At 31.1% G+C, this 9,790-nt stretch overlaps 1 long non-coding RNA gene across 1 annotated transcript; it reads right to left on the minus strand.

Annotated features, from left to right (window-relative positions):
- Positions 1–452: 452 nt before the first annotated feature.
- On the minus strand, positions 453–5,004 carry LOC143045121 (uncharacterized). The gene is made up of 3 exons (XR_012968875.1): positions 4,754–5,004; positions 2,474–2,707; positions 453–689 (listed from the first exon to the last, which is right to left on the minus strand). It is a non-coding gene; the product is annotated as an uncharacterized LOC143045121 (long non-coding RNA).
- Positions 5,005–9,790: the final 4,786 nt, after the last annotated feature.

Raw genomic sequence — 9,790 nt, forward strand, 5'->3', positions numbered from 1 at the left:
ATCGAATCAAGTAAGAGAAACTCAAGTTAACATCTGGACACCATTTCTTGTAAATATGCTCTATTCTTATTTGACATCTGACCTATTGGTCCTAATTATATAAAATCGACTTTCCATTTTCTTTATACATTCCATCTGTATACGATATATTTCCAACAAACCAGGGGTACTTGAGTTATCATTCGATGGAAAATGCTTTCAGGAACCACAAAAAGAAGTCATGAGTATAAAAAAATATTGAATAATTGTCAATGGAACTAAATACACAAAGAACCAAAATCTAATTTAGATGTCTAAATAAAGGAAACAGTAGTATACCGCTGTTCGAAATTCATAAATCGATTGAAAAAAAAACAAATCCGGGTTACAAACTAAAACTGAGGGAAACACATAAAATACAAGAGGAGAACTACGACACAACAGAAACACATCATTAAAATGTAACACACACAGAAACGAAAATACTTTTTTTATTTTCTAAGAGAACACTTGAATTTCAGCGAAGTTAAGTATTGAGTCTTCTGTATTCTGGTTCTTCATCGTCACCTTGACGTAACGTGCTACCATTGGTTCCCTGCAAGATATAGATATTATTTCTCCTTTTGTAGCTGCGCCATGATAAAACCCACAAGCCTTCATGCTTGATAATGACTTTCCGATGGTAACTTCAACGTTGCGGAATCTTTTACCTATGAAAATATATTCACACAAATCATTTATCAAAATTAATAAGAAGATTCAAAACTGCAACGGTTTCATGTTTTTCTTAAGGTAATTTTACTACCTTTATACATGTATGCGTATTACTGTTATTGTCACTGATAATAAAGTGCATGCATGCAGTTGTTTGTTATTTTTAAAAAATGCTAGAAATTTAGTTTCCCGAAGTTAAGTTTGTTCATTTTAGATATGAAGGAGGGGCGAAAGATAACAAAAAATAAACTGACAACACCATGGCTGAAAAATAAAAAAAAAACAAACAGACAGACAAATAATAGTACAAAAGACAAAACATAGAAAACTAAAGATCAAACAACACGAACCCAACCAAAAGTTGGGAGTGATCTCAGGTGCTCCGGAATGGTAAGCAGATCCTGCCCCACATTGGGCACCCGTCGTGTTGCTCATGTTATAACAAACCCAGTAAATAGTCTAATTCGGTAGGTCATATTCGTGGTGAAAAAGGAAATGGATTTTAGTCACGACATAAGAAACATATCCGATATCATCTGTGAAACGGTAATTCCATAACGGTCAACCAACTCGTGGTGTCGTCCAAAAAATTACGATGGATGATTTCAACTTCACCATTTGGATCTCTTGGTTTAATAGCTTCCGTATAAGCAGCAACCCTCAATCGAGGAAATCGTATGAAGCAAATCATCGACATCTGTGACTAGTTATAAACATTTTGTGCGAAAAATACAACACTCCTATCACTTTTCTTATATCACATCATAAAAGTTCCAAAGAAACAATCTCCGGCGCAGAGATCTGCTTCCGCTCCGTTCTATACTAATATTACTTTATTAAGTGAAGTGTATTCTGAAGCATGTACAGAACATATACGAACTATGTGCCAGATATTGCCAAAGGTATGGGATAATAATGCTATTTATTTTGTATTAATGGTTCTTACCTGCCTGTAATGTGTAACTAAGGGAATCGAATATTTTGAATTCAATACGTGTAGAAACAAATAAATCACTTGTTCACCTTTTAGTCCTCTTTTTGTCAAATTTTTTAAGTGTACATGAACCGTATACGACTGGTGTTTTTGTTTGACGCCGGAAGCGTACCTATGACATCATCCTGTTCAGCTGATAACAAGAGGAATTTCGAGCAATTTTCGTTTTTGAATATTTTTCATCGAAATAATGCTGACGATAAAAGATTTTTTTTTAAATGCAATAGAAGAAAATAACCGTTATCTTGTTTAAGCTTGGTTCGCGTAAAACTTTGATTTACTATCAAAAATATCCGTTAGCCTGGAAACACTAGATAAGTAAACTTTATCTGCACTTTATTTACTGCACTTGTGTCAGGTTGTTGTCTCTTTCACTCATTCTCCGTTTCTCTTCTCAATTTTAATGATTCGATATTGACATTCTTAGGAATAAGTAAAATGTCCAAATAAAGTAGAGATATTGACACACTGGAAAAATCAACCGATTCATAATGGCGGCCACCGAATAAAAACACTGATATTTGTGTCTCTCGGATTTTTCTTAACTAGTAAATGTAAGTTAACTTGCATAAAGAATGAAATGTAGGATCATTTTGGAAACACCATGTGTTGGGGCATGTGATACATGTATGTTTGCAACTCATGACTATGAAGTTATTAATAGGAACGTTATTTGAAATGATAGAGTATACTAGTAGTCTGGACACATTAAATGGAATCAATCATAACGAGATTTATCATATAAGGTTAAACGCACCAAATAGTTGCTTCTTATAGAAAACTTACCACAACAATCTTTCCTGTTGTATATTTTGATAAGTTTTATCATACAACTGCTTTCCAAATCAACCCACCAATACGGGTTGATTTCTCCGTGATAAGCATTGTTCTTCCAGAAATATGTTGTGTGTATAACAGAATTGAAATTCCCATCAACAGCCAAACCACATGTATATCCATCCATATATGAACTTTGTCCACATTTTTTTTGTAATGCTAGATTCTTCTTACCACATGATCCTTGAAAAAAATGTTTAGATATATATTATAAGCTTACAGTGAGTTCAGTACTCAATTGAGAGTGTATGGTTCGTTTATTTTGAGTGATGTTTTTCACTTATTATTCTCTATGAATAGTAACAATAACGGTTTTCGAGGGTCGCATAGGCATATTTGAAGAGTTAAAGAAGATGGAGTATGATCGTCAATGAGACAACTCCCCAAAAGAGACCAAAAATGACATTGAAATTTAAAAGAACCAGAAGTTATTGTTCGTTCATTTAAACATAAATCTAATAAATCATCACATTGTTTAATAGACAGGTACAGCTACAAATTATATTTATAATATATCTAACATCAAATACAAAACATGTTAACCCGTTCGTTAGAAAGATTGCATTTTATCATTTTTTGCATTTGCTCTCCTAACGCTCAAAATATCAATCACATTATTTTTCAGTTTCACATTTAATATATTTTAATTTTGTCCTATTTATTTTCTGTAAACATAAGGAACAACCTTACCATAGAGAAATAGGGAAATATGATTTTATATGTTTAATGCATGTAATGCGAATATTTTTAGCCATTAGTTCATGAAAGGCGCAAATTAAAAAAAACTATTATCTTAATAGTGTGGTCTCTTTCATCAAGAAGTCATAAGAATTAAATGTTAATTACGTTACTATACCAAAACATATCTGACTTTTTTTAAATACTCTTCAAACAGACATAATTGGTGACAGGATTCTATATCTTTAATCTTGTTTGCTATTACAGGGATAACGTCATGGCTCATATAGCTTATCGACATAATTATCGTGTATAAAGTTAAAAAGGACACAAACTGACACCTTCTACAGCTTTAAAAGAACAAATAGCAAATGATACGCATTGAAAAATCCTAGTTCTAGTCTGTAGCCCAGTTATGTTTTTTTCTCAATCGATTTATGAATTTCGAAAAGCGGTATACTACTGCTGCCTTTATTAAGATAAAAAGAATAGCGCTCTTCTTTTTAATGTTTTAATCATACCATACCAGGAATCTGATGTACAGTAGTTGTCATTTGTTTATGTAATTTGTACGTGTTTCTCGTTTTTTTATATAGATTAGACCGTTGGTTTTCTCGTTTGAATTGTTTTACACTAGTAATTTTGGGGCCCTTTATAGCTTGTTGTTCGGTGTGAGCCAAGGCTCCGTGTTGAAGGCCGTACCTTGACCTATAATGATTTACTTTTATAAATTGTTATTTGGATGGAGAATTGTCTCATAGGCACTCATACCACATCTTCTTATATAAATTGATCATTTAAGGCATTTCCACAATAACTGAAAATAGGTAACTGTTTTATTTCATGAAAGACGAACAAACTGCCGTGACTAAATTAATTTTACGAATGAAATATCTGCACGTTGCGCTTATCCATTCATTCGGATTTTCAAAGGAGCCGGCTGAGCTACGCGTAGCATAAAGTCAATCAACCAAATTATAACTCGCACTTGCAAGACCATTCAATATTTATTTAAATAATGTTTTAGTTTAGAAATTAAATTCTGTATGTTTGTTCATTTCAAAATATTTCAGACAACTTCAACTAATACTACATATGTACATGATATACAGCCATAATTTAAAAAAAAAACAGATACACGAAATATGCTGACTTGTTTCTTTAATTTTATCTTGAAAGCAGGCTCAATTCGTAAGTTTCGTAAAATCAGTGTATCATATGTAGCACTTTCAAGAATGATATTTTTCGATTAACAAACTTTTTTTCATATTTTTTTAAAAGAATCGAAAATACACGCATATTTAGTACTTATTAGTACTTATTTTCGAAGTGGGTACTTTTCATACATTAACATCACTGTCATACTTTGTTGGGTCATTTTCAATAACATCTATTGGAAGAAACTGTTATAATTTAGTGCTCTTTCTATGCACCTTGACGATTATTCAAGAAGACTAATCTTATTATGTTTTGGAAAAGTATAAGAAAAACATCATGTGATCCGAGCTTTTTTAAATTAATGTTATGCATTTATGTTCATATTTTACGTACCTGTTTCCTCATTTTCGATATTAGCAATACGTTCTTCCAGTGCTACAATTTTCGCCTTCAATACATTGATATCAACTGTTCTATCTATCTCTTTAACCTTCCTATTAAGCTTGGTGCAACAACTAATGATAGCGTTTCCCGAGAATGATATCCGACTAGGTAGTCCAACGTTAATCAAGGAAAGTAAAAGGAAGAACAGCATTTTCATCATTGCCTAATACCAGGTAATAGTTCATAACTAATGTTCAATGTTTTATTCTCAAACTTCTGTAACTTGAGGCCTGAATAGATCCGATAGCAGCTGCTTCATGCAATACAATAAGTTATTGATTTTTTTTATAAATATTTTGTTTTAATTCTTCCTTGTAGTTTTAAAAAAACAATGACTTCCTTGTTCATTCATTGCTTCACGTTTGCCTACCTTTCCAGATAGAAAGAACTGAAAACAAATGCTGTGAATTGGAGATCTCTCTCTACAATGCTCTATCAACAAAAAAAGAATAAAGAACAACATATCGTAAACTATTACAAGATCTTAGGCAACACTGAAAATACTGTTCTTCATTTTTCTTTCCTAGCTTCACATTGGTTTATCTTGTCAGATAACAAATGCAAGAATAATCAACTTTCTTAATTTCTACCTATTCAATTGATCGATAAGATTGTAACAACTGTAACTACTAAAAGTTAGTGTGTAATTATTTATCATAGTGACATGTGTATCATATCATACATCTATACAATTATATACATAGCAATTGGATATTACACCCGGCCGTTTGGACCTATATGTCACTTTAACAACAGTATATCATATTCGAAAACGTTAAAATTTACAAAATAAAAATACAGAATTAGACGTACTGTAGCATTTAAACTCTAACATTTACAATGATACCCAATCACGTAAACCTTTTTATCTAAATCAATTCAAATTGCTTACCTGCTATTGAACTGCAATTTACCATTTTACACTTGATCCAAAAAATATTAACACGCTGGTTTTTTTAAACAAGTGAAAGAAGTGAGCAATTGAAAAAAACGTCTTATGCTGTAAATTTTTCAATAAATTCAAACACGAACAACTAGTTGCAAACCAATTCAAGAAATGAGATAACAAGTTTACATCTGATGAGATGAGAGTTAATTGAGTTTAGTTAAGTTATATTCTCACATGAGAAATTATATGTATTGACATACATACCAATATGTATTACATATAATAACATATTCACAATTGCTAATACTACTACTTAATAATAAATATTATTAAAAGTAAATACCTTCTTATGGTATATAATTTAGAGATAAATATACAGTATGTATTCAACAAACAATTGTAATAAGAGTAGATTCAATAGAAGACCATATAGAGGACACTGCAGATGATGTTAAAACTCATCCATATAAGTATTATGTGGGCATTATATAGAACAGATAGAAACTCTTTCGTTAAAAAAGCAAACAATTTTATAAAAGAAAATTCTATAAACATTACTCTGGTTGCCGGCGATTTCAATGAAGCGTTAAAGACTTAAGATAGGGAAAGCTTAAATAAAAATACGAAATTTTCTGAGCCTTTAAATTATTTAAAAGTTCTTATGAAAAATCATAATTTCATAGATATTTGGAGTTTTTTTACATAAAAGCACACACCAGTTTACATGGAGAAGAAAGGATAAGACACAAGCTATTAGGATATATTTAATTTTAATTGCAAAAGAATGTCAGTCTCTCGTTGAATATTGTAAAATTATACCGGCACTGATTAAAGTGACTGACCATCAAGGGATAGTTTTAAACTTTAAGACAGGGGCTTCAGAAAGAGGGAATGGATACTGGAAACTAAATAATTCTATTCTAAAGAATATTGAACAATCAACAGAGTAATAAATCAGTTCGAAAATCGTATAATCAATTATTCGTCTATTATGAGAATATCTAAAAATTGAAATTAGAGACAAATCTATTCTATACTTAAATTATCAAGGGAGACAACAAGAAAATTAGAAAGCGAATTAGAACACTTAACGACAATTAGAGATGAACAATTAATCGAAGATGAAACAAATAATATAAAACAATTAGAGTTACAATTAGTCACAATTTATGAAAATAAAGCAAAGGGGCTCAAATTAGATCAAGGGAGAAATGGATAGAACTATGGTAAAAGAATAATTCTTATTTTCTTGGATTAGAAAAAACAGCGACAAGTCAAAAAATGATTAGAAATGATTAAAAACTATTATAAAATATTATATACAACCACGGCTCCAGATAAAGATCTGCTGCATAAATATGTAGGCGATACTGTTATGGAAAGGCAGATAAATGTAGATGACTTTAAAATTTGTGATGGGGAGGTTACTATAGATGAATGTACTAAAGCTATTAACACGATGAAGCTAAACAAATCACCTAGTCTAGATGGTTTAACATTAGAATTTTATAAGACGTTCTGGGGAAAATTAAAAACAATGTTAGTAAAAGTTCTAAATAAGGGTCATGAGGAAAAACTTCTTTCATATACACAACGAACAGGTGTTCTTACTTTATTATTCAAAAAAAAAATTTATCCATTATCTTTAGACAATTATCGTCCAATATCATTATTAAATGTAGATTTGAAAATACTTTCTCACAAAGACTAAAAAAACTTCTTCCTAAATTAATTAATGAAGATCAAACTGGGTATGTAACAAATTGTTTTGTTGGATTTAATTTACGGCAAATCCAAGATTTAATGTACTATGCAGTATCAAACGGAATATATAGAGCTATAATATTTGTTGATTTTACAAAAGCTTTTGATTCTTTGGGATGGGAATTTATATTAAGTGTTCTAAAACATTTTGGTTTTAATGAATCATTCATATCATGTGTGGAAACATTATATAAGGGAATACAGACGTGTGTAATAAATAATAGATGGGTATCCGAAAATTTTTAAAACTCTAGAGAAATCAGTCAAGGGTGTCCTTTATCGGCTTTACTTTTTGTTTTATCGGTCGAAATTATGGCCGAGCGATTGAGGCAAACCTCAGACATTAAAGGTTTTGCATAACTATAGATAATAAAACACATAGCATCAAAATATCACAATTAGCTGATGATACAACACTGTTTTGTTGTTCAAAATCAGATCATATCTAAAGCTATGAATATAATTGAAACATTTGGTTCTTTCTCAATGTTGAAGTTAAACCGTAGTAAAACAGAAGGAATTTGGATGGGGGCGCTTAAAAACAGCGTAAATAAGATTGAGGGCATACGCTGGACAGAAAACCCCGTCAAAGCTTTAGGGATTTATTTAGGTCACGATAGACTTCAATGTGAAGAGTTAAATTGGGAACCTAAAATAGAGAACATGAAATTTTTAATAAAAAACATGGGAAAAAAGAAAATTAACAATGGTTGGGAAAATATTGATCATAAAATATTTAAAATTACCAAAATTTACATTTTTGGTTACTTCGTGCAAAGTTCCAGTTCCAGTACTTGAAAGAAATTGAAAACTGCTGTTTCAAAAATATTTGGGAAGGAAAAAATGACAAAGTAAAAAGAAACACACTCGCCATCACAAGTTGGTTGACCGTAATGGAATAACCGTTTCGCAAATGATATCGGATATGTTCCTTACGTCGTAACTACAATCCCCTCCCCTTTCATGAATGTGACCTACCGAATTAGACTATTTACCGGATTTGTTATCACATAAGCAACACGACGGGTGCCGCATTTGGAGCAGGATCTGCTTACCCTTCCGGAGCACCTGAGATCACCCCTAGTTTTTTGGTGGGGTTCGTGTTGTTTATTCTTTAGTTTTCTATGTTGTGTCGTGTGTGCTGTTGTTTGTTTGTCTTTTTCCTTTTTAGCCATGGCATTGTCAGTTTGTTTTAGATTTATGAGTTTGACTGTCCCTTTGGTATCTTTCGTCCCACTTTTATTGGTGAATACCAAAAAGGGGGGTTAAGAATTATTGTTTTTGACAGTTATTTTACAGCACTGAAAGCCTCATGAGTCTCAAAACAACCAATCTGCCGAATTGGAAAATTATTCCTACCAAATATTTCAACAATTTTGGTAATAACTTTCTTGTCTTTAACATGAATTTAGATAAAATTAAATCAATAGATGGACTTGGAAAAATACCCGATATTTATTTACAAGTAATATCAAGTTGGGTTGAAACAGGAGGAGGTTCATCAACATTTTCCTATCACTTTCCTAACATTAGAAAACAGATTGTTTGGGGAAATAAATTATATCAAATATCGCAACAAATGCTTGTTTTTCCCGAACTGGGTTAAAAGTGGATTGGTGTATATTAATGACATATTGGATCGTGAAGGAAATGTACCCGAAAGTTTTATCTAAAAAAAGTTAATTAATAAAACAAACTGGATTGCAGAGTTTAAGATGTTAAAATCCTGCATCCCAAAAGAATGGATGCAAGTTTAAAAAAAGAAAACTCCGTTAAGAGTATAATCTATACATATAAGGTTAAATTAAGATGGCTAAATAAACGAATTGAAACAAACGATATCAACAATAAAATACTCTATAAAACTTTAGTAGATAAAAAAAATATGCAAAGTCAATCGGTATCAACATTTGGACAAGATATTTAAAATTAGAATACGTACCACATATGTCATTTGTATACGATTTTATGTTTAAAATTTTAATGGAAAATAAGTTAAACATTTTCAGATGGAAACTGCTTCAGTATATTATTCCTACAAAGCAGCTACTATTAAAGTGGAATGTATCTGAGAACGACAAATGCAAGTTTTGTAAAACAAAACAAGAAGATTATTTGCATTTCTTTATTACATGTTCCTTTTTTGAAAGCTTTTTGGGAGAAAGTACACTATCTTTTACTAAAATGAATTTTCAAAACAAGATATTAGCAAAACATATAGTACTTGGATACAAAATATCAGATCAAGTGTATAACGGTTTTAATTATTTCTTGACACTTATAGGTATTTGTATTTACAATTCGTACTATGTATCTGAGCAAAAACTGAAATT

Source organism: Mytilus galloprovincialis, chromosome 9, assembly GCF_965363235.1.
Source record: "Mytilus galloprovincialis chromosome 9, xbMytGall1.hap1.1, whole genome shotgun sequence".
NCBI lineage: Eukaryota > Metazoa > Mollusca > Bivalvia > Mytilida > Mytilidae > Mytilus > Mytilus galloprovincialis.